Below are 25719 nucleotides of genomic sequence, written 5' to 3'. Positions count from 1 at the left end.
CAACAGAATATTAAAAACACAATAAAACATCAAACATTAAAAACTTCCCTAAACAGGGCAGGCACCACCACTGAGAAGGCCCTCTGTCTGGTTCTCTGTAACCTCACTTCTCTAGCAGAAACTAGCAGAAGACCCTCAGCGCTGGACCTCGGTGTCTGGGCTGAACGATGGGGGTGGAGACACTCCTTCAGGTATACTGGACTGTGGCTGTTTAGGGCTTTAAAGGTCAGCACCAAAACAAGCACAACAAGCACGAAAGAGAATTTTACTGTTCTGAGTCAGTCCATGGTTTTCCTTGGCCCCATGTGACATTAGGGCACACCCACAAATTGCCACCAGGGTGACTGGTGTGCCAAATTAGGGAATAACTCTAAAGTCTATATGGTAAACTATTACTATGCCTGATAGCTAGGTTGCTGCATGAATGTGACACTTTTCCCACAGGAGCTGTGCTGATTCTTGATTTCTTTGGAGCCCACTTTAAGATTTTATTTTTGACAGATAAGGCCCTAAACAACTTGGGACCTGCTTACCTGAAAGAGAGCATCTTCTTCAATATGAAACTGCCTGTTCACTATGACCTTTGGATGGAGTCATAGTCTGTTTTGGTCCACCAGGCAACTATGAGAAACAGGGCATTCTCGGTGGTGGCACCTACGTAATGGAACGGTCTCCCTCCCAGGCATCTGTCAAGCATCCTCAGTAGTTTCCTTTCTCTGGCAGTTAAAAACATTGTTTCCCTGAGCATTTGCCAGATCTTTATTTTTTCCTGCTCAGTGATTCCCTGTCTGCTGTTTTATTGTATTTTTCCTGGCACAGGGCAAATGTCTTTGGCTAGAGCCAGAATTTCCAATGACTTTAAAGTAATTTGTGTGGTCCAAGTAAGAAAGAATTGTGTTCTTACTGTTATCTAGATGAGTGGTAAGAGGTAGTCTACTAAGTACTTTAATTTTCTCTATGATTACCCCTTTCCTACCATGTGAATATATTTTGTAAGGGCTTAATATGCTTACTTTCATAAATTTGCAGGGGTTTTGTTTTTGCACAAGTGGAAAAAATTCTTTAGAGGGCCGGAATGCACTCAGATATGTTGTTATAACTGGCAGCAGTAGAATTCAAGTTTTTACAAATTACTTTTTTATTGTTCTCCACAGACCCTCCTCACCTGCCACTGCCAGTTATGCAAGCAACAGACACAACAAAACCTCCAGAAATGCCTGCTGGGGTGGTTCCCCTCCTGCAACTTGGTGTGAAAATACCAGGGACTTGGGGATTTTGAGTTAATTTATCTTGGTGCAAACATGCTGGAATTACATACCATTTAGCAAAACAGAAATTTCCCCAAGTGCAAATACTTTGCAAAAAGTCTAGTAAAACAGAAGCTGGGTTTCAAATGGCTTGAAAAGGTGGCATGAAAGTAGAGGAACCATCGAGCTGTATAATATTAACAATGAGTATCGCATTCCGTTTAAGTTGAGGCATAGCGAGTGTATCATATTGCACTTGTGGAGTGGTACACACACACACACACACACACACACAGAGAGAGAGAGAGAGAGAGAGAGAGAGAGAGAGAGAGAGAGAGATTTTATAAAGGGCATTGGGCAATCTGGTCCTAGGAATCAGTTGCAGAAGTATGCAGAGATTTGCATGCCTGAATGTTAAACCTGAGCCTTTTCCAGTCAGCAAGGCAGGCAGAGTCAGTGAATTTTTTCCCTTCTGATTGCCAATAAATTAACCTTAATGCTATTAAATATGGTCCGGGCCTGTTTGTGCCAGCCTCCCACACTCTGCTTCTAAGAGTGCAATCTCCCAGGGGGCGTCTGGTTGGTTAGTGGTGAAAGAACAGAAGGTTGGGGTAGTTTGAAACTTTAGTTTAAGCTAGCAAAGCAGTGCTTATGCTGTTAGGAATCAAAATAGCACACAAGATGCTACACAAAGGAACTTGAAAAAACCTTCCCCTTCCTCTCTCTTCCCACCATTGCCCTTCACACACCCTGTTGCCAGTTTGGGTGAATTGCCTGACAAGCTACTGTAAGTTGATGCTTCTGCAATAGCCATGGAACTAGCAGAAGCCAGCACCAGCATGCAAGGAGGAAAAATGTCAGAAATAATTTCTGAATTTGCACTTCCTGAGAAAGAAATAAACTGAAAGACAGCTATACATCAAATGGTACACTTCTCCGGATTTTGCAATGCAGTTCTCCTACCCAAAAATGGCTGCTTCCAGAGGGCTGCTATCTGCCTGCACAGATAGACGAAAGGATGGTCACTTGGCAGCAACCTCCTTTGGCTGTGCCAGACCCCCTCTCTGGGGTGGGCCTTGCCTGCGAGGCCAATCAGGGCAGGAGCATGGGGGATGGTTGCTGCCTGCTCCTGCTATGCTTAAGAGAGTGATCATGTGCAGGCCACCCAACAGTCTTTGCTGACTGTTATGGGATTTTTCACCCACCCACCCAGTCTGTTAGGGGCCCTCTCATTGGGGGAGTGGGCAAGTTGATGTAAGGACCTTGCTATGGTTTACTCGGTCCCCATATTCGGGGCCAAGGATGAATTTTCTCCTGCAAGCAAATTGGCCAGCTTTCGGGTTTCTGCCTGCCTAATGGCAACCATTGCAACATTGGTGGATAAGGCATTGGACTGGATCTTTAGCCCAGGAGAGGTGACTCTGTCTGGGAGTCCACACAGGGACCGATGGGCCAAAACACCTCTCCCAATGGTGGCCTGTGCAGGGTCACAGCAGCTGATCTGTGTTGGGGGTGACTCCGCAGAACACGGTTGACCCCACTTGGTTCCTGTTGGAGAGCATGCAAACTGCCTGGTGCTGCATGCATGCCCAATGCATCAGCCAAACCTATTCTTACCTGTAATCAATAAAGTTGTGGTCTAGTTCAACTCAGTACCAATCTCCTGTGTGCATTTCCTTGGTCTTCCCTGCACTGGCTGCAGACATCATGCATCTGTGGCAGCAAAGGTTGTCCCTTGAGACAGATGCCCAAAACCCATATTAGGGCAGTAAAGGTAAAGGACCCATGGACAGTTAAGTCCAGTCAAAGGCAACTATGGGGTGCAGCACTCACCTTGCTTTTCAGGCTGAGGGAGCTGGTGTTTGTCCACAGACAGGTGTCTGGGTCATGTGGCCAGAATGACTAAACTGCTTCTGGTGCAACAGAACAGCATGACAGAAACCAGAGCACACAAAAATGCCGTTTACCTTTCCGCCATGATGGTACCTATTTATCTACTTGCACTGGTGTGCTTTCGAACTGCTAGGTTGGCAGGAGCGGGGACAGAGCAATGGGAGCTCACCCCGTCGTGGGGATTCGAACCGCCGACCTTCTGATCGGCAAGCCCAAGAGGCTCAATGGTTTAGACCACAGCACCACCCCCTGTCCCATTAGGGCAGTACCTTTATTAGGCCAGCTTCATGTAGGGTTGGTTGGAAATTCACATTTAGAAACGGATTTATAAAACTGGCACTTTCCAAACCGAGATGAGAACCAAAACACAGTACAGATACAAAATGTGAGCTCCACACCTTCACCAACACCTGCCATTCCTTCCTTCTAAAGGTTGTGTGAGGATCCATTTGGGCTTGACATCATATGTACCACCAATTTAGTCATTCTCCTTTAGTGCTAAATGAACATTTCAGTAGTACTAGCAATGTTTTTCTTGTGCCAGTAGAAGCTGATGTCGAGGGGCTGATCTGCACAGCCGCCTTGAAATGACTGTGAGCTGCAGAAGAGCACAGCAGATGGGAGAGCGATGCGCTGCCTTATTAAGAACCACATCCTCAAGCCTAGCAGTGCTTGTTTTTCTTTCCCGTCTCTTGGTTTTACATTGCGATGCACATATGTACCCTGCTCTCCCTGCCTCCTCGTGCATAACACGATGTTGCACTGCGATAGCTTATTCTGGCAAGGGCTGGAATAGTAAATAGGCAGTTTTTATTTTAGATGTCACAGTTCATTAAGAACGATGTCAAGAGCTTATTCTTTACCGGGCTCGGCCCTTTCAGACATTTATCTAACAACGCTATCTGATCTTAGATTACATTTGTGTTGCTTTGAATAGCAAGCTGCCTGTTTTACATTTAAGCCTCATTCTGTAAACACAGGGTGTAGCGAGGAGCGTTCGGCAGGCTCCCTCGCTTTTTCAGTAATGCTTTTCATGCGCTAATCATTCGGGCCTTTCGCACACTTCTCTGCCAGCCTTCAGAGAAAGGTGGAGTGAACTTTGTGAGCCAAAGTACATAAGTTGCTTTCAATGTAGCGCTAAGGATAAGGTTCCGTCAGTGCATGGATTTTCCTTTTGTGACAGAGCCTTCTCCCCCCTCTGCACACACTCTTGGTCTCCAGAGTTGTGCACTGTGCAAGGAGAGGTGAGGGAGGAAAATTTCCATTGTGCTAAATGGAATCTTCGACTAGCTTCCACTAGTGCAACAATTTAGTTGAGTGCAGTCCTTTGCTAGCCAGGGTAGCTTTCTTTCGCCAGTTTTCCACGTGTGATATAATCAGCTACTTGTCATCTGTTGTCTCCGAACACATCATGATCATGTGCTCTCATGTGTGTTTGCTTGTCCACTGGCCTGCAAGTGCTCCAACTGGAGAACAGCCTTTACCAAAGGTGTCATGGACTTTGAAAATGCTCGAACTCAGGATGAAAGGGAGAAACGTGCAAAGAGGAAGGCATGTTTGGCAAACCCTCACTGTGACCAACTCCCACCCGGAAACCTGTGTCCCCACTGTGGAAGGACGTGTGGATCCAGAACTGGCCTCCAGTCACTTACGGACTCACTGTTAAGACCGTGTTTTCATGGAAGACAATTTTACTTAGCTACAAGTGATCGCCAAAGAAGAAAGAAGCAGAACACTTGTGCCCCTTGCATTCCAGCTCTCTCTTGACCTGTTTCATTGTGCAGAGCTATATGGAATCTCCACTTAGAAGGCACTTAGGGGCAATTGTGGTGTTGTCCCACTGCTCCTCACCATTCCATAAAAGCCTTAACAGAATTCCCAGCAGGGGCTACTGGAAAATCCCCCAGAGCATACAGAAATCTAGCTTGGGTTTAGATCCAGTTTGGGGACAGATTAGGACAGATGGCTAACCTTCGTTTGGAGAGGAACAAGAAGAGCGCAACTCTGTTGCTTCTCCTGGCTCTCAGCAGCTTTAATACTATCGACCATGTTATCCTCTGCAGCATTCCCATGAGTTGTGGATTGTGGCCAGTATTTACACCTGTTTCAACCCAGTTTACAAAGTCAGCTCCAGAAAGTAGTATGGGTGACAATTCCTAGGCCCCTTGCAGTTGATTTGTGGGTTTCACAGGGCACGATTTTGTCCCCAGTGTAATTTAATACAAAAATGAAGCCACTGGAGATTTGGTACACATGTCACCAGGATGCTGATGCTACCCAGCAACCTATAATGGCCAAATCAGGGGAGGCCATGCACATCCAAAAGTGATGCCTGGGTGCAGTCATGGGCTGGAAGAAGGCTGTGTCTTCATGTTGACAAGATGGAGGCCTCCAAGAAAGGTCAGTTCCTAGGTCCAGGAATTGAGTTGTATGCTAGCTCTAGAGGGAGGGCACCCTCTGAAAGCAACAAGTACATAGTTTGGGGCTTCTCCTAAAGCCATCACTGTCAACAGAGTCTCAGGTGGTCAGCAGCTTGTCAGCAGCTTGTCAGATGGTGATAATGTGGAAGTGGTTATTCTTGGTAATAGCACCCACTGCCTGCAACACCCTCCCTTGGGTAATTTGTGAGGCAGAGGCAGTAATGACCTCATTAAAACTCACGTTTACCCAGGTTTTCCTAGATTCTGGTTCTTAATTTAAATTTTGTTTTATTTTGCACACTGTTCTGTTTTATTCATAAAACATAGTTGCATTTTGTTTCAATGTCATTTTTTGGAAATGGTATTAAATTCTGTTGTTCTTTTATATTTTATATTACTACATGCCCTTTACCAGGAGGTCCCAGGGAGGGTTACAGCAATTTAAAATTCAGTATTTAAAACATTTAAAACCAATTGTTGTCACAGGAATAGGGTGTGTCTTGAAAACACACACCTCAGCTGCCAAAGGCCACTTGTGGAGATGGCAGTGTCCTCTCAGGGTTGGAAAGCAAGTCCTTTGTTGTCATATGTTCAATAAACCTTTGTTTCAGCTTCTTTAAAAAAAATCCTGTTGTAATTTGAAAGATGAGCAAAAGTGCCGCCTTTAAAAATGCAGCAAAGACATGGACTTGCCTTCTGGAAATCCACCAGAACACCAGCTTCTCTGAACACGTTTCTAAAGCAGCACAAGTAATTTCTATTTGGACAGGCTTTGGAGGGTCCACTGGTAAGAGAGTGCATATTTAAAATTTAAAGTGATCAACCTGTCTCCAGAAAGAAAACTCTTAGGAAGTTATTAAATTTTAAAGCCCGCTTTCTGCCAAACAAATAATCAAATATGTATGCAGACAGCATAGGGTCATATTCTATGATCCCCAAATGTACAAGGCTCCTAATGCAGTTCTAAGATTTCTTCAGCGAAATGCAAGAAAGAACAGAATTTCTTCCAAATCTTGCCTCAACTTTGGCCTACTTATTTCTTGAGTTTCTCAGAAAGCCAGAGTGGTGAAACAGTTCGGGGGTTGGAGGAGTATTGGGGTGACCAGGGTTCAAATCCCCACTCAGCCATCAAGCTCCCTGGATGACCTTGGACCTGCCAATCACACAGCTTTCCACCTTGCCAGCTCATAAAGGTATTGTGAGGATAAAATGGGGGAAGATCCATAAACTGCCTTGAACTCCTTGGAGGAGACCTGTGAAAGAAATGTAGGGAATAGATAAACAAGCCTGGTCTGAAACACTGGAACAAATAAATATATATATATGTAAAGAGACAAATGGCTACGGGTATTCCTATGTGTCAACTGCAGTATCTGCATTAAAAGGTAGATTATAGATGCAATCTAATGTGCAGATTTGGGACTATGAAGCCCAGAGTGGTCAGAGTGTCACTGAAAAATGTTTACATATCACTTGAGAAGACAGGCAAACTAATGTCAGTGTACTGGAAGAAGCAAAGATCATCAGTGTCAAAGCAATGATTCTTCAACATCAACTTCGTTGGACTGGTCATGTTGTTAGGATGCCTGGTTATTGTTTTCCAAAGCAATGACTCTATTCCCAACTTAAGAATGGAAAGCGTAGTGCCTGTGGGTGACGAAAAGGGTTTAAAAATGCTCTCAAGGCAAGTCTTTAAAAATATAGTATAAACACTGACAACTGGGAATGACTGGCCTGTGAGCACTCCAATTGGAGAATAGCCTCTACCAAAGGCGCCATGGACTTTGAAGTAGTAGGAACTCAGGACGAAAGGGAGAAATGAGCAATGAGGAAGGCACGTTTGGCAAATCCTCACCGTGATCAACTCCAGCCTGGAAACCTATGTGGTAGGATGCACAGATCCAGAACTGGCCTTCACAGTCACTTACGGACTAACTGTTAAGACCATATTCATGGAAGACAATCTTACTTGGCTATGAGTGATTGACAAAGAAGAAGATACATGAATTTTCTACATGAGTTCTGCAATCAGTAAAGATCAAGTGGAGATCAAGAGTCCCCTTCCACAGAAGAGTAAATGTTGGCATTGCAGAGCCTTTTCAATGGAGGACTCTTCATTACAACCTCTGTGGCCGAGAGTCTCTTAAAAACAATCCATTAAGGCTTCTATGTGAATTTCATCTGGACGAATCAAACAACAAGGTGCTTGGGATTAGGACAACTAATAGTCCAGCTTTGTTTAAAAATAATTATGAACCAGTGTGGAAAAAGTTATGATAAATCTACAAACTTGGTTTTGCTTATAGCTCTAGGTACTAGGAAGAGTTAATGCAGCTGACACACTTTCAGCTAATACCAAATAAATAAAATTTTTGCATGTTGAAAAATGTACTGTGGCATACAAGTTTTTAGACTAGGACCTGTAAAACCATATGCGTGAACTGTTATTCAAAGGTATCATTCACAAATGGCAACAGCACAATAGTTTTGCTTTGCTAAGTTAAACACCTATAGTAGGGCAGAAAACCCCGATAATCTCAAAACTGTCCTTTCTGTTTTGGAAAGTAACTTTGCAAGGTGAAGACAAATTATTAAAGGAATAACAAAAAGTTAGTCAAACGTTTATTGGGTACAATCAACTTCCCATATTATACGTCAACAGAGGACACCATTTCTTGCATCTGCTATTTGCTGTTCCATATAAAATCAGCTCAGGATGCATAGAGTACAAGTGCAGTAGGCTGTGTACACTCTACCATTTACTTTTGTTCCAGTGCACTCCCACCACTGGTGTTTGAAGCTGTGTACACATAACATTAGCCACTATCTATATGTATCCTGTGGTACGCGGGTGGCGCTGTGGGTTAAACCACAGAGCCTAGGGCTTGCCGATCAGAAGGTCGGTGGTTCGAATCCCCGCGACAGGGTGAGCTCCCATTGCTCAGACCTTTGGCCCCCCAAATAAAATATTTGAAGGGGCTGCCCCCTCAGTTTGTTGGGAATTGCCATTCAAATGGTGTGTGCGCACTGCATCATGTTCTCATGGGTCAGGAAATCGGCTTCACCTGCTGAGCAGCAACCTGAAGCAACAGAAAGCAGAGTGATCCCACCTGCTGCTTGTCAGCCTTCTTGCTCCTGATGTGACCCAGCTGGCTTCAGCTTTCTTAATTGGGGGGGGGGGGTTCCATCCTCAGTCAGTTGCTGGAAACAACTGCTTCTTGCTTGGACTCTTGGCTTTCTTGACCTCCAGATCGTCTTGACTACATGAACTGAGATACTCCTGACCTTAGGACTGGACTGAACCTTGCATAAGGATTCTACCTCCAGGCAAGTACCCCTCTGAGACTTTGCTGGCCGGATGGCCTCTCCTGCCATTGAGCTCTGCCATGGCTGGGCAGTACAGAACTACAATACATGTGACCAATTATGCAGGGCTGGGTTTACCTGGGGCCCCCAATAATTTTATGCAAGTTGGCACCCGTGCAGATAATAATAATAATAATAATAATAATAATAATAATAATAATAATAAATAATTATTATTATTATTATTATTTAATAATTAATTAATAGTTTATTATTTATACCCCACCCATCTGGCTGGGTTTCCCCAGCCACTCTGGGCAGCTTCCAACAAAGTATTAAAATACAGTGGTCTGTTAAACATTAAAAGCTTCCCTAAACAGGGCTGCTTTCAGATGTCTTCTAAAAGTCTGGTAGTTGTTCTTCTCTTTGACATCTGGTCACCACTACCGAGAAGGCCCTCTGCCTGGTTCCCTGTAACTTGGCTTCTCGCAGTGAGGGAACCCCCAGAAGGCCCTCGGTGCTGGACCTCAGTGTCCGGGCAGAACAATGGGGGTGCAGACGCTCCTTCAGGTCTTCAGATGACTGTGCTCAGGCATAGGGAAACCAAACAGCTAATGCACATCAGGCAAAGACTTCCCTGCGCCATCTCTGGTGTGTACAGCAATGTACAAATGTGACTTAAAATACAGGGGGTGGGGGAGGGAAGAAAAAATCACTGTGTACCTAGTCTCTCATGTGAGTGAGCTGGCCTGGTGATAGATAGGCTGAAGGACAAAAATAACCACCGTATCAGAAATAACTATTTTGTTGGTCTTGTTTGTATAATCTTATTACTCTGCATTCTGTTACCTAAGTGTACTTGTCTTTATTTATATTATTATTAATTATAAAATAATGTGTATGCCACCTTTCATTTTCAGAAGAGATACCAAGGCGATTCACAAAACAAATCACAAGTCCGTAGCAAAATGGCAATGAATATGAAAATAACCATAACAAATATAAAGCGGATTATAAAAATATAGCTATCCATAAAGCTCATGCTTTACCAAATGGTGTGGAAAGACTGCTCCAGCAGGTCACGCCCCCTGCCCTTGTCAGAAAAGAAAAGAAGTGATCTCCGAAAAGGAGTATTTATGTGTGTGAATCCAATGCCATCGCCATAGCAGATCATCCTGATCCATTTGAATGTTTTCCTTCACATGATAACTTCCTTCATGAGACTGTCATATTCCTTCCTCTAACAGCACACTGAAAACAAGCCCAATATAATCAGGCACAGGGCGACTTAATATGTGAGCAGATCATGTGTAACTTTTGTTGTTGTTGTCCGCTCTGAGTGAGTCCAGCTTTGTCTGGGGAGGGCGGGATATAAATAAAATATTATTATTATTATTATTATTATTATTGCAGACAAACAAAGCACTGCAGAATGAAAACGAAGCTAAGTCTGAATAAACCCAAGGACTTAACTGGATTGCATATTTATCAAAACCTGTTGAATTCAGACATAAACACTGGTGGAGTAAGGAATGTAGGTATGCCTTGTGTGAGGGAGAACCTTTTGAAAAATATGCGCTCGTTCTGTAGTAGTTGAAAAACTCCCAGTATTCTGTTTATGCTCAGTAACAGGTAAAATCTCTCTGTCTTCTTTTGGCAAAGAGCTATAACTACGTAAAACAGTGCAGCGAATTCTTTGCAGCTATTTTAGTAATCCACCAGGATGTATTTCGCTCCTCCTGGATTAAAGCCATTATCAAGCCAGTTGTCAGAAAGTATCAAGTGATGAAATACAGATAGCACACTGAACATTTGTTTAAGTTCATGATTACTACAACTATGCTCTGGAAAGCATTGTGGCTTAGGCTTTTAATAAACTCCCTCTAGAGATCAATTACCCAGATTTATTTAGTGGCTATACTATAGTCTGGATTTTTTTTTATTTTTAAAAGAACCTCGTCTGTTAAACTGAGAACAAAATACTGAATCATTAGATCAGAGATAAATAATCTCTCTGATTATATATTAAACAATTCCAGTTGGGCCAACGGAACTGTTTAGAATATCATATTACAGATTTAGGAATATTAATATTAATGAAATCAGTTTGCCATCTTCAAATCTTTTTTTTTTTTTAAATAGATAAAATATGATGTCTTGGAACAATGGGTGATATACAACATTAGTCATACTCCGAGAAAGCCCACTGAAATAAAGAACTTAATAAGAAGCCCATAACAATGAATATAAACCTGTTGATTTCAATGGGCCTATAGCTCAGTCAGTAGAGCAATAAACTTTTGTTTGTCCACGTTGGGCAAAACGATTTCTGCATTGCAGGGGATGAACTAAATGACTCTTGTGGTCCCTTCCAACTCTGACTTAGTGGGATTTCAGCCAATATTGCGATCCTTTTTGGTGAAATCATGATTGACATATGCTAAATATTGGGAAGAATGGCTTTCAGTTTTGATCAAATGGTAAAGATATCCTCTAGATCTGACTGCAACGAAAGCGATTTATCTCAGTCTATCTCAATTCTTGTAGGCGTGCAAGTTTTGTGGTCCCAGAAGAGCTTCAGCTTATTGATAAACAAATAGGATTTTGTGATCAATGAGAAAGAACAAATAAAAAATCATTGGCGACAAAAACATACTATTTATGGCAATGCTCAAATACGGGATAAAGAAGTGGATATGGACATTGAGAATATGAAGAATTGGTTATCAGTATAACAGTATCTAGAAATTAGGAAATGAACTCTGAAAGAACAATCTGATCTTTGTGGAGAGTACTTCAAGGTGCTAAAGATAAATGTGACTTTGAGACGAAAAAGAGCAACCTTTATTTTTTTATTTTCATTTTCAAATATTTGCAGTAGAACTTGCCCAGATTCAATATTTGTAATACAAGCTATGAAAACACAATATAATTCTACAATATCCCCTAAGTTACTAAGCCAGCAGTCCAAGATACACAGCCCAAGATACAAGACAGAATGCCACAACACAACAGTTAAACAAAGCACCTCTTGGCCTTCATTGGTATTGGCCATGCCAAGGTGACCTGAAACAGGTAGCTGTTCAAGGCCTTTCAAAAGCCTTGTAGCCTTTGGAAGTCAGGTGCTAATGAGTGCCAGAGTTGTGGGGCCACCACAGAAAAAAACTTAATACCTGCCAACTTTGCTTACCTAAGTGGCAGGCAACTGAGAAAGGATTTTGGAGTTGCGCAAAGGAAATACAATGGTTGAGGCTGCTTGACAGGCCACCACTGTAATATCCATAGTATATATTGGTCAAACTGTATGAGGTTTAAAAAACAATACAACAAAAATCCCAAGGAAAACATGATCAAATAATGCATAATCATTTCCTATTCAGTGACAAAACAATATTTTCTTGAGCTAAGATACACTAAAGGAGAAGGGATTTAAAACTGAGTCACTGCTAGTCAATATAGGCAATACTGAGTTAGAAAGATTAGTGGTATGACTTTTAAAAAATATTACGTATTTATTAAATTTGAATACCACCTTTCGTCTGAAAATCACAGGGTGGTTCACCACATAAAAATACAAAATGAGAACACAAAATGCCTAACAAAAGCAAAGGATAAACAAGCCAATAGCCCTCCTCTGACAAACACATATTATTTTTATTTATTAAATAAATTTGGCATAAGGCAACTCTGTTGTTCCTGTGCTTGCCAAATCGTTATCCCTGTTGTGGGTTACTATAATACCAATTTAACATTTCGAAAGAAGTTGTGGAATTTTATGTTTTTTTCCAGGAATTAAAACCATGTTACCTATCACAACTGCACATTATTAATGCACGGGATCTGTTCAAGTCAAGATGTCTTGAAAAGTGTGCCAGCATCATGCATCTGTTTTACATCTCCCTCCTCCTCCTCCTCCACCCCTCCCCCTTTGAACATTTGTAGTGAAAAGTTAAAGACGGGAAGATGTTTTATTTGTTGGATAGAATGTATAATGTTTTCAGAGTTTTAGCCAGGAGAGAATATAAGGGCATGCTAATATAGCAGCCTGCTCACTTACTACTAATAATTTTATGTTATTCCATTACGTTGAATATTCAGGCACAAAGCACACACACACACAAAAGTTTAAATGTTTCCATGTCTGTTTGGCTATTCATCTGAGCAATCAAATAAAACGCTGCCCTCTCTTCCCATCTTGGAGACAAAAGCCATTATGCAGGCAACAGGGGTGGGGAGGGGGAACAATCTTTGTGCTATGAATAACTTTTCAGCAGCTCAAGGAAAAGAGCAAAAAGCCTTATTTCCAAAGGGAACTCTCTCTGGAGAGTTTCACAGAAAAGTGTTCTCACCAGAAATCTCCATATTAACAGGCGGGGGGGGGGGGAATCTGTGCAATCATAAATACAGAGGGCTGAAATGAGGAGAGGTGCTTTTCAAATGACTGACCACTGACCCTTGAAATAACAGACCGACCATTAGAATTGCTCTCTGCTCTTTCTGGCCTGGTTCTGATGTCATATTGAAGTCATTGTTCAGGACTACGAGAATGAGATGCCATGAGCCCCATGCTTCTGGGCTCCCCACTCCTCATCCAACTTCGCCACGAGGAGGATTTCGGACATTGCCGCTTTCAGGCCCTCATGACTTGTTTTGAACAAACCTGTGGCTGGCATCTGTCTTTTGAGAGACAATGGAGGAGCATGCCTTTGGGGGGGGGTGAGATCAAACTGTTGGAGGTTGTAGTGCCTGCTGTAGAGAGTGATATGGGAGACACATGTTTTGTTGCAGCTGGGGCAGATGAAGGTTAAAGGTAAAGGTAAACTGGACCATTAGGTCCAGTCATGGCCGACTCTGGGGTTGCGGCGCTCACCTAGCTTTATTGGCCAAGGGAGCCGGCGTACAGCTTCTAGGTCATGTGGCCAGCATGACTAAGCCGCTTCTGGTGAACCAGAGCAGCGCACGGAAATGCCGTTTAAACTTCCCGCTGGAGCGGTACCTATTTATCTACTTTCACTTTGATGTGCTTTCAAACTGCTAGGTTGGCAGGAGCAGGGACCGAGCAATGGGAGCTCACCCCGTCGTGGGGATTCAAACCGCTGACCTTCTGATCAGCAAGTCCTAGGCTCTGTGGGTTAACCCACAGCGCTGCTGCAGATGTGTCATGGGGTTTCTTCTGTCTCTGCTCTTCCCTGTGGCCTCATTTCACCTCTCCTCTGGTCACTGCTATGGATACATAACTTGACTGCCTTTCTCCAGGCACTGCGGTTGTCTGCAAGGGATTCCCACATAGCAGGGCTGATGTTAGCCTTTGCATGACGTTTGCAGGCATCTTTGTAGCCAATGGGCCTGGTCCCTGAAGCCACCTCCCCATAGAGCACATCCTCAGGGATCCTGCCATGTTTCATTCTGTGGACATGACCAAACCAGTATACACGTCGCTTAGACATGAGTGCAAATATGCTGGGAATGTGGGGGTTGAGAGATCACATCTTTGTTTGGAATTCTGTCCTGCCATGTGACACCCCAAATCCTTCTGACGCAGTGCTTCAGATCCTTCTGACGTTGCCCGTGAATCACTTCCACAAAGCAGCATGCTCAACACACAAGCCTGGTAGACCTCCCATCTTGGTCTTGGGAGTTAGGATCACATTCTCCCATATCCTTTCGGAGAGGCGGGCCATTGCCATAGCCGCCTTGCCAACACGCTTGTCCAGTTCAGCGTCAATGGAGAGGTTGCTGGTTATGGTGGAACCCAGGTAGACCAATGCTGATGCATGTAGTGCTGGCGACATTGGTCTTCGTCAGGCTGATGGTAAAGGCCAAATTCCCCGCAGGCTTGGGCAAAACAGTTGATGAGTCTCTCTAGAGCTTCCTCAGAGTGTGCTGGCAAGGCTGCGTCCTCTGCAAACAACATATTCAGGGATCCTCAGCATAGTCTGGGCAATGGTCCACCTTGCCGCTGATGCCCCCCAAGTCACTTGTGTGGTTGTTGTTTAGTCGTTTAGTCGTGTCCGACTCTTCGTGACCCCATGGACCAGAGCATGCCAGGCACTTCTGTCTTCCACTGCCTCCCACAGCTTGGTCAAACTCATGCTGGTAGCTTCGAGAACACTATCCAACCATCTCGTCCTCTGTCATCCCCTTCTTCTTGTGCCGCCAATCTTTCCCAACATCATGGTCTTTTCCAGGGAGTCTTCTCTTCTCATGAGGTGGAGAAAGTATTGGAGCCTCAGCTTCAGGATCTGTCCTTCCAGTGAGCACTCAGGGCTGATTTCCTTAAGAATGGATAGGTTTGATCTTCTTGCAGTCCATGGGACTCTCAAGAGTCTCCTCCAGCACCATAATTCAAAAGCATCAATTCTTCGGCGATCAGCCTTCTTTATGGTCCAGCTCTCACTTCCATACATCACTACTGAGAAGTCACTTGTACCCCCTCCTCATCCTCTTTGTAGCGTGCAGGAATGCCATTGTCCTCCCCGCACCTGGGCCACCATTGTCTGGGAGAATGTAGAGGCAACACTGGGATGCATTGCCAAGAGTTTCCCCCCTCCAATGCAACATCAAAAACAGGATAACCAGTTGAATGAGTAATAAAGGCAAGTGGCAGCCTGCAAATGTCCTGGTGACAGTTCCCAACAACTTCAAGATTGTTCCTCTCCAAAATCAATATATATATTATGTTAAAGGAAATTACTTAGCAAAAAATATTATATTAGGGGAAATTGCATACACACATATCTCAGGAGAAAATTGCACTAAAATGATACAGAATTTTCATGTGACTTTTAAAGAAGTCACAAACTGATGTGGAAATGTAGACAAGTGAACTTAAGAACAGCAAAATGAGAAAGTGAGAGAACCCAAAACTGATAGATTCATCAGTCCCCTTAACCACATCCTCCGGCCACCAAGTCAAAAACTATTTTTTTTACCTGAGCTTTTTAATTGGACAGTGATGGTAATATTTTTTTATTGCTACTGCCAAAGAGTTATGCAGTAGCAGAGTTTCATTGTTGCTTCACCTTGGTTTTATGCAGCTTCCCTCTCCCCACCCCGTTTTTGCAATAATGGTTTATTGTTTCCCTCTCTTACATTCTGCTGTGTTTTCATCCTTTGGAAGCTACCTTTCAGTTTATTTGGGGTGGGGTGGGGGTGGGGGACGTGGGGTTTAAATGGAAAGGCAGCTATAAATACCTGAAAGGCTTGCATTGATTTGGGCTCGGAGCTTTCGCATTGTGCAGATTTTGCAGGTCAGATATATTACATTCACATGACTTCAAGAGAAGTAGGCAGTAAAGGCAGAGGGCTGACAGGCCTCCGAGACAGAGCCAGAGGGGGGTGGTTCTTCCCTTTTTTCATTTAGCCATTTGATTTGCACCTAGCTTCCCTGTCAGATGCTTGATGATGAATAAACCCCTCAATCGGCATTTTATTATTCTGCCAAAAATCCTTTACAGACCTACACAAATAAAGAGTGGGGGTGGAGAAACACCCATTCCTCGGGAGGTCTGTCACAATAGTTTTATTCATGCAATCACATTTTACAAGTAATTTAATCTGCTCTTTTATATATTCTAAATGCCTAATAATGATGGGCTATGCCAGTTCAAAGAAAAGGAACTAACAAAATCTGCCTAATTCTCACACTTTAATGAGCCCGGACATGTTCGTGTTGGATGTCTTGGATAAATAAATACTCATTTCCCTTCTTGCCAACAGATGTTGCATTATTATTATTATTTTTTGCCATGCACACCTAAAGAGTCTGCTTCTGTAGAATATAAAACATGTTGCTGGGTTGGGAACAAGTGGTCAAAATTTCCTTGCAAACACACTAGGCAAGATTGCCATTGCCTAAGTTTTGGTTTGTAGGTTTTGATGCTGCTTCGACGGGGACTTGCCTCAGGGTTCCCATGGATTCAGCCATGACAAAGAAGTGATATCTAATGCATAAGCTTTAATGGACTAGAGCTCACTTCCTCAGTTGCATGGAGTTATCCACAGGTGAAATGCAGACAGACAGATAGACACACACGTACCCTCCAATATCTAGCTGATCCAAATCAGAACACTCTTTTTTTTTTTTTTGGACCCGAGCTTTCGTAGGAGCCCGCTGACTTGTGCGAGAATGTGAGATTAAAAAAACAACAACGTATTTATGTCTGCTGCTCTGGGAGCCCCCTGACTCACACCATAGCATCGGACCAAAAAAACAGGACATTCCTGGATCCAATCAGAAGTCGGGATGGCTTCTGTAATTCTAGGATGTCCTGCTTAAATTGGGACGCCTGAGCAGCATGCAGACATGGGTAAGGAGACAATGAGCTTCGACTGACCGAACCCTTATATATTTTTCTCACCATAGGACACACCGGACAATAGGACGCACTTTGTTTTAGAGGGGGGAGAACAAGAAAAAAAAATTCTCCCCCTCTCTGCCCAGCGCCCCTTCAGGAGGCGCTGCACAGAGAGGGGGAGAACTTTCCCCCTCTTGTTTTCCCGCTCTAAAACAAGGTGCCGTTTAAGGTGCGTTCAGGCGGCTACCTTGGAAGCCTGGAGAGCGAGAGGGGTCGGTGTGCACTGACCCCTCTCACTCTCCAGGCTTCAGGTTCATTTTGACCTGCTCTTTGGGGCTGGCGGGGGGAAGCCCACCACCAGCCCCAAAGAGCAGGTCAGGGAGCAGCGGAAAGGCGCAGCGGAGAGGCTCCTGCCATAGCCACGCGTCACCTCTCCAGCCGGGAGATGGTCGCGGGGCTATGGCTTCTTTAGCCCCGCACGCGCTCTCCCGGCTGCAGAGGTGACGCGCGGCTATAGAGGCTCCTGCCATAGCCGCACGTCACCTCTCCAGCCGGGAGAGGGTCACGGGGCTATGGCTTCTTTAGCCCCGCACGCGCTCTCCCGGCTGCAGAGGTGACGCGCGGCTATAGAGGCTCCTGCCATAGCCGTGCGTCACCTCTCCAGCCGGGAGAGGGTCATGGGGGCTGCTTTAGCCCTGTGCGCGCGCTCTCCCGGCTGGAGAGGTGGCACGGGGCTGTAGAGGTTCCTGCCATAGCCACGCGTCGCCTCTCCAGCCGGGAGAGGGTCGCGGGGCTATGGCGTCTTCTCTCCATAGGACGCACACACATTTCCCCTTCATTTTTGAAGGGGAAAAAGTGCGTCCGATAGAGCGAAAAATACGGTACATGCTGAATAGTACTGGGGACAATATATTGTCCTGTGGCACTCGGCAGGACAGCTCCCAGAAGACCCCAAACAACCATCCACTGCAACTATCTGGAATCTTCCCTGTAGGTATTTATTCACTCTCAGGGTGGTTCACAGCATAAAAATACAGAATACAACCACAAAGTACATCATAAAATAGCTTCTTCCCACAAACACATTTTAAAGGACTTAGGATTGTTTAATCAGGCAAAGGCCTGGTTGAAGAGGAATGTGGCTAAAGATGAAGGTGCCAAGCAAACCTCCCTGGGGACAGCATTCCTCAAACGGGGAGCCACAGCAGAAAAGACCCGCTCTCATGTTGTCACCCTCCAGACCTCTTGTGTAGGAGGCACACGAAGAAGGGCCTCAGAGGGCTCCCTAATCTGAAAGCTGAACCAGTAGTCCAGGCATAGGCAAACTCGGCCCTCCAGATGTTTTTGAGACTACAACTCCCATCATTCCTGACCACTGGTCCTGTTAGCTAGGGATGATGGGAGTTGTAGTCCCAAAACATCTGGAGGGCCGAGTTTGCCTGTGCCTGCAGTAGTATATTATAGTTTAGGTTTAACAGCAATGTTTCGGTGAACATATCATCTATCAGAGTGACCAGATATGCCAAGAGTGCGTGCAGTTACACCCCTTCTCAACTCCCAAATAAATAAATAAAATAAACTTGATCACCTGCTTCTTTTTTAAGTAACTGGGAATCATTGGATCCAGGGCAGACCAGTGGCAGAGCTTCATGCTCCGGCACTGGGGGGCGGAGAGCAGGCGGGGGCGGTGCACGTCCTGGGGGCGTGGCATCCAGCGCTGGTGGGCAGAGCAGCCGCGATGGCACCCCACCGGGATCGTGCTGCCGGGGGGGGGGCGGTGCGCTCCCCCCGCACGCCTCTTCCTCCGCCAGTGGGGCAGACTTCACTGGCTGTTTCAAAACTTTAGAGGCAACTAATGATAATTGCAGTAATCATCATCACCCTCTTTAATCCAAGTACACCACTGTTTTAAAACAGACCTGTGGGTTTCGGCTATTACTGCCATTGGTTTTCAGCCACCTAAACCGATTCTAGTGAGAATTTCTTGCTTTATGTGGGTTGTGGATCACAATAGAGCTATGATCAGCATCCCAAAGTTATGGATGATTGGGACAAGCGAGAGGGCTTTTTTGGTGGCTAGGCCCAGGCTTGCAATTCCCTGCCCAGGGAGGCCTGCCTCACCCTTTCCTCGATCATCTTCCATTGCTGATGTGCGCTTTGGGCTTATAGTGGCTTCCTTTAAACCTGCTTATCTAGTTTCAGCTGTTCTTGTTTTACCTGGGGATCCCCTGCTTCTTTCTTTTTAATTTGTAAAAAAAATATTGAGGGGGATATGCTTGTTTTATTTTTATTTTTTGTTCTGCTTTGTTAGCTGTCTCAAACTCTTTGGGAAAGGCAGGATATAAACATTTTAAATAAATAAACGAAAAAGATGACCAGATTTGCTAAGTTGTCCAAGTCCTGACAGGTTCACATGAACAGGCCTTGTTGATATAAGGTTGCTCAGGAAAGCCCTTGCAGTTTTTTTGTCTTGTATAGGAATATCTGTATGCTCCAGTTGGAAAGGCTGGCTGCTCTTTTAAGATGTGGCAGAAAATAAATGCCTTGAATAGCTCAGATCTTTTGCAAAGCTATTCTAGTAAAGTATTTTCACCGACTATAATGTATTTTCCACTTGTGAAATTCCTCATAAAATTTGAGAATTTTCCTGAAGTGGTGCTGATTCTCTTTAAGCCCCAAATTGTTAATGTGCACTATGTTACTAGTTTCTCTTCCAAGTGTGCATAAGTACCCCCTTTTAAGGCAATTTTTACAGTAATGTTTCATTTTTGTGTCTATTTCACTTGCTTTCTTCTGGGAGGAAAAAAACCCCGCCACTTAAAATTACCCACTTTCAAGTTATGGTAAGTTTATCTCCTCTCCCTCTCTTTCTCTCTCCATCTCTCTCTTTCCATCCCTCCCCGCAACCCCCACCCCAAAAATGTGAATTATTTCTTTATTTTCTGATGATTGGCCTTATTTGTGTAAACGGAGCCTGGTTGTGCCACAAGGAGAGTTGGGTAACTAATGCTGAGGAGGTGGTCACTAACAACAACAACAACAACAACAACAACAACAACAACAACAATTTATTATTTATACCCCGCCCATCTGGCTGGGCTTCCCCAGCCACTCCAAAAAAAAATATTAAAATACTGTAATACATCAAACCTTAAAAGCTTCCCTAAACAGGGCTGCCTTCAGATATCTGGTAGTTGTTGTTCTCTTTGACATCTGGTGGGAGGGTGTTCCACAGGGAAGGCGCTACTACCGAGAAGGCCCTCTGCCTGGTTCCCTGTAACTTGGCTTCTCGCAATGAGGGAACCGCCAGAAGGCCCTCGGTGCTGGACCTCAGTGTCCGGGTAGAACAATGGAGGTGGAGACGCTCCTTCAGGTATACTGGACCAAGGCCGTTTAGGGCTTTAAAGGTCAGCACCAACACTTTGAATTGTGCTCGGAAATGTACTGGGAGCCAATGTAGGTCTTTCAAGACCTGTGTTATATGGCCTCGGCGGCCGCTCCCAGTCACCAGTGTAGCTGCCGCGTTCTGGATTAGTTGTAGTTTTCGGGTCACCTTCAAAGGTAGCCCCACGTAGAGCGCATTGCAGTCGTCCAAGTGGGAGATAACCAGAGCATGCACCACTCTGGCGAGACAGTCCGCCAAAAATGAGGAAGTGCGTTTCCAAGAGACAAAAACAGGAGATACATTTGCACAACATTTACATATATAGTGTATATTTATATAAATTTATAATGGCTATACTTTAAAAGGATACATCAAATGCCTCACCATAGCAGGGAAGGCCAAGGCCAAGCCCAAGCCTGCTCAGTCTGCTGCCTAGGTGTTCCCTGTGAAGGGGCAACTTCAAGGCTCTCCACTGTCTTCCTTCTGGCAGTGGAGGACACAGTCTAGCAATCCTGGAAATAAAATAAATAAGCAAGCAATCGCCCCACTATATGCAACATATGCATGGGCTGTCATGTTTCTTTGAGCCTTTGAAAAATGACAATTTTACACACACACACACACACACTTGCTTTCATGTGAGACCTGAGGCTTCTCTGCATGAAGCCACTTAACTGACCTAAATCTGCATCCACATAGCAACTCCTGAGTTATGATTTCTCTGGTTTACATGGCTCTTGGCTCACGTTTTTAAAAATAAGCTCGCAGTCATCAAGAAAACTTTGGGGTTTTGAATTGCAACGCCCCTGCAGCGTCAATACCAGGTTGGGGGCTGCAGGTCAGCTTTTGGTTTCTCCTCAGCGATGCCTTTGACTGCAGCCCTTTGATTACTCTCCCCCACCCCACCCCCAATGTAAATGACATCTACTGACCTGAATGGGAGGGAGAAAAACAAAACAAAACCCTGAAGAAAATGGAACTGGGGCACAGTCTTGTGGGACTTGGCATCCAAATGCAATGGAATGAGATGGTAACACACCAAAGTCCTAAGGTGGACTGCACCACTTCAGACTGTGGGTGAGGGAAGTCTCCTAGATTTCAAATGCCATGCAAACAGAAAGCCAGCAATGCAGCGCTCCCCTTGAACATCTCTTCCAGATGCGCTAAGTTTTCTGTTTCCCCTGCCCCCGTGTAGGAATGGTCAAAAACAGTATCTGTTGACTTCAGGGGTACATCCATTGCTGGGTGGCCATCTGTCACTTTAGAGCAAAGGATATTCCCTTATTTGAAGGACTGTGTGGTCCAAGTCAAGGATATTCCCTTATTTGAAGGACTGTGTGGTCCAAGGCTAAAGAACCAGTGGAAGGAGTTGCCCATCAACAGTTACACACACCCTCAACTGTCCCGATTTAAACAGGACCTCCTGTTTTTTTTTGGGGGGGGCATGCTCTCTCATGAGTCAGCTGGCTCCCACAAGATCATGGCCCTGAAAGATGCACATTTGATGGGCTGTTCTCTCGTGCGAGTCATGTGAACTCACACAGGAGCATGGCCCTGAAAGACACACATCCTGGTTTTATTCTGGAGCATGTTGGAGGGTATGCAGTTGCCTTCTCGATAGTAGACTGAGCAGGTCAACAGGTAACCTGGACACAGTCTTCCCTATGGCAGTGAAGTGTAGTGAACTTCTATTTAGAGAACAGCCACTACTTCCAAATTTGCTTGCATATGCGCATATCAATTAGCTAATGCACATGTGCATTTTTTGTGATGATGATGATGATGATGATGATGATGATAATAATAATAATTTAAACCCCTAACGGAAGCCAGCCGTCACAAATGGCGCTGTATAGCATTTGAAAAAAGACACAGAGAGCCAGGATTATATTTTCAGGAAGGTATGAGCAGCTCCTTCGACCACTCTCCTCCAATTTTATTCTCCTTTGTTCTCCCCTGTCACATGGCCGTTTGCCAATGTCTCACGTTACCTCATCCGGTCATGGCTTTTACCCACCCATTGCCATATAAGGTAATTACTGCCCAGAGGGGGAACATAACTCCATATAAGGTTATGCACTTAATACACTGCAAGGCACGGACATGCAGGTCACCGAGGTCAGCGAGGCATCAGGTGGCGCTACAAGCCTTTGCCATGACTTCATGGCTCCCACAAACCCCGCCACTCCCGGTTCAGAAAACCGGGCTCAGGGCGGCTAACAACAAATTTAAAACACTTAATTGATGCAACAAAAAATAAAATACAGTATAAAACATGAATAACAATAAATTCAGAATTCAAAAATCAATTTAGGGGGAAAATCCATCCAATAAACATTAGATGATCACCAGGGCTAGCTGGCTAAGTTAGTCCTATTTGGGCCAGCAAGGAAACCAGGGGAGAATTAGCTGTAGGATCCCAGAGTGGGTAATGTTCATAAAAAGGGGAGGGGGAGGGAAGGAAGGAAAATAAAAGATCAGGCTAAGTTCAAATTGAAAGCCAGGCGGAATAGCTCTGTCTTACAGGCCCTGCAGAAGGAAGTGAAATCCTGCAGGCCCCTGGTCTCATGGGACAGAGCATTCCACCAGGTCGCATATGATGCATAAGTGGCCACCCTACTCTGTTCTCATGGGTTCTTGAGATGCAAAACATTTCCAACATATTGAATGGTACACAATGTGGAGCATCCCCATTCGCTACCAAGTCTCTTTGTGGCTCTTTCCTTAATATTGTTTTGAGCCCAATTTCTCCCCCTAACTCACCCCACTCTACTGACCTCGCTTCAAGTTAGTGGTGTCTCTGTTTGCTGGCTTTGGGCACATTGTGCAGCCTTACTGGCTCTGTTGTCTCATCAATATAATGGCAATAATATTTACTTATTTACCAGGGACTGTCCCCAAAGTATTGTAAGGCTTATAGCTAATGGAAGGAAAGCACTTTGAAGATGTGAGAAATACACTGTGTAGGCGCTAAGATTAATATTAATAGTTGTTCCGAACACTCATTCTGCATCGTATTATGTAATCATGTCTAAAGATCAAATGCCTGAAGCACTTATTTTCAAGGGATAATGCCTCAAATTCCCAGTACTTATTACCCTGCATTATTTTAGATGGGAAGGGTAATAAAATGCTATTGTTATGCAAAATAATACTCCCAAGAATTTCTTTACTTGCATAGATATTAAGATTCGAGAAGAAGGCATGCATCGCATTAGGAACGCTGTGTGTTAAAGCACAGTAACTCAGTGGGAACAAGGGGTGAGGAGTATTGTTAATATTGTCATTATTGTCATTATTGTTGGATTTCTTACCTGATCTTCACTGCAATGTCCCAGGGGCAGGTGCAACAATATAAAAATACAAGGTTAAAACAATCTACAACCAAAAAATAGGGCGGGTCTCCTGGCCCTGTGGGTGGAGAGGAGGGAGATCACAAACCTGAGGTTTTGTTCAGGCTCACTGCAAGCCATGGTTTAGCATTACGTGTGCCCTGGGCCACGATTCCAAAACACTATAGCAGGAGAATGGAACCTGTGTTCTGTTCCAGATGATGTAGAACTCCAACTCCCATTAGCCTCAGCCACCATTTCCAGTGGTCAGGGATGATGAGAGTTGATGTTGGCATCCATCAGTCTTGAGAGACAATGGGGTGCACCTCCAGGTCAGTGAAGTCAAACCTCTGTGTTAGCAGCACCAAAGTTGGGGCGCAAGCCTGGGAAGTGTGTATGGAGGTCCTGGGCTGCCCAGATGACAAGACACTCCCAACCTCGCTGATGTGGTCCAAAGGAAAGCAGAGCTAAACATTTGGCCCCAGCTTGGCTGGAGGAGTTGCTGGAAGGAGGCGTGCAAGGCACCATCCAACTGTCTTAGGGACTCTACTCCCATTTTGTGTAGGGTTTGACTCCCTAGCTTTTTCTCCTCCCAAAGATATCCCACAAGGCAGTGGGAGTTTAGGATCAGAGATTTCCTTTTCCTAGATGGGCTACCTTCCCAGGAAGATGAGCCCCAACTGCCCCTCACTTCCCTCTATAACACATGCAGTACAGTGGTACCTTGGGTTACAAACACTTCGGGTTACATACGCTTCAGGTTACAGACTCCCCTAACCCGGAAGTAGTACCTTGGGTTAAGAACTTTACTTCAGGATGAGAACAGAAATCGTGCAGCGGCAGTGGGAGGCCCCATTAGCTAAAGTGGTGCCTCAGGTTAAGAACAGACCTCCGGAAGGAATTAAGTTCTTAACCAGAGGTACCACTGTAACTGCTTTCTTGACTGTTGGACCCACTATCAGTCTCATCTGCTCAATCTGCCAGAGCCTTTCTTCACATGCAGGAGAAGTCTCTAACCTAGCTGTGTTTTAGACTGGTGACATGGTCCCTGGTCTACCCAGCCAGGCCCCATTTTGGCAGTTCTGTTGCAGGTAAGGCAAGGGAAGTGGAAGCCTCTGTGGTCATGGAGAAAGGGAATCTGGCACCAGACCTTCCTCTCCAAGGTCAGGCTTCCCTCTCTATCCTTGGAGAAGGAGATCTGATGTTGCTGCCTGTGTCCCCAGGGACACTCTTCCAGGGACCACTGATTGATCGCACTGGAGCATTGTTGACTTTTATTTTGTCACTATATGCAAGTGCTTAGAAATTCAAAGACCCTAAGATAAAAAGCATATCCCATGACAAATCGATAATCTGATTTAAAATAAACACTAGCTCTCCGCGCTCTTGCTGCATTGGGGGGTGTTGGGCATTTCTCTTCTATTCAAATACACAAAGTCAGAGGCAGTGACACAACAGAGAGGATGAGGTCAGGGATTATTCTTCCAGTCTGGCCTCTCATGCAGTTGGCTTTGTACAGGGAGGAACACCTGGATCACACACACACTTTCATACTGATTATCATGTTTCATTTCCAGCGTTTTATTCTCCGTTACATCTTTCCAGAGGGAAAAGTAGTCAGAAGCAACCTTGCACATTCACTGTCCTGTATACGCTGTTACGGACTGCAGAGAAATGTGATTAAAGTTTGCATTTGGACGTGTGCCTAATTTGCACATTCTGAAATAGCGTGCAAACCAGAACGCAACCCTCCTTCAGAATACACACTCCTCTGAGTTCTCCAGCCAAGCAAATGCATATACTAGGGCAATGTGTGCATATAAATGCATTTATTAGTGG

The sequence above is a fragment of the Podarcis liolepis genome (assembly GCF_965112155.1).
Source record: "Podarcis liolepis genome assembly, chromosome: 3".
NCBI lineage: Eukaryota > Metazoa > Chordata > Lepidosauria > Squamata > Lacertidae > Podarcis > Podarcis liolepis.
Note: the sequence above shows the minus strand (reverse complement) of the source record.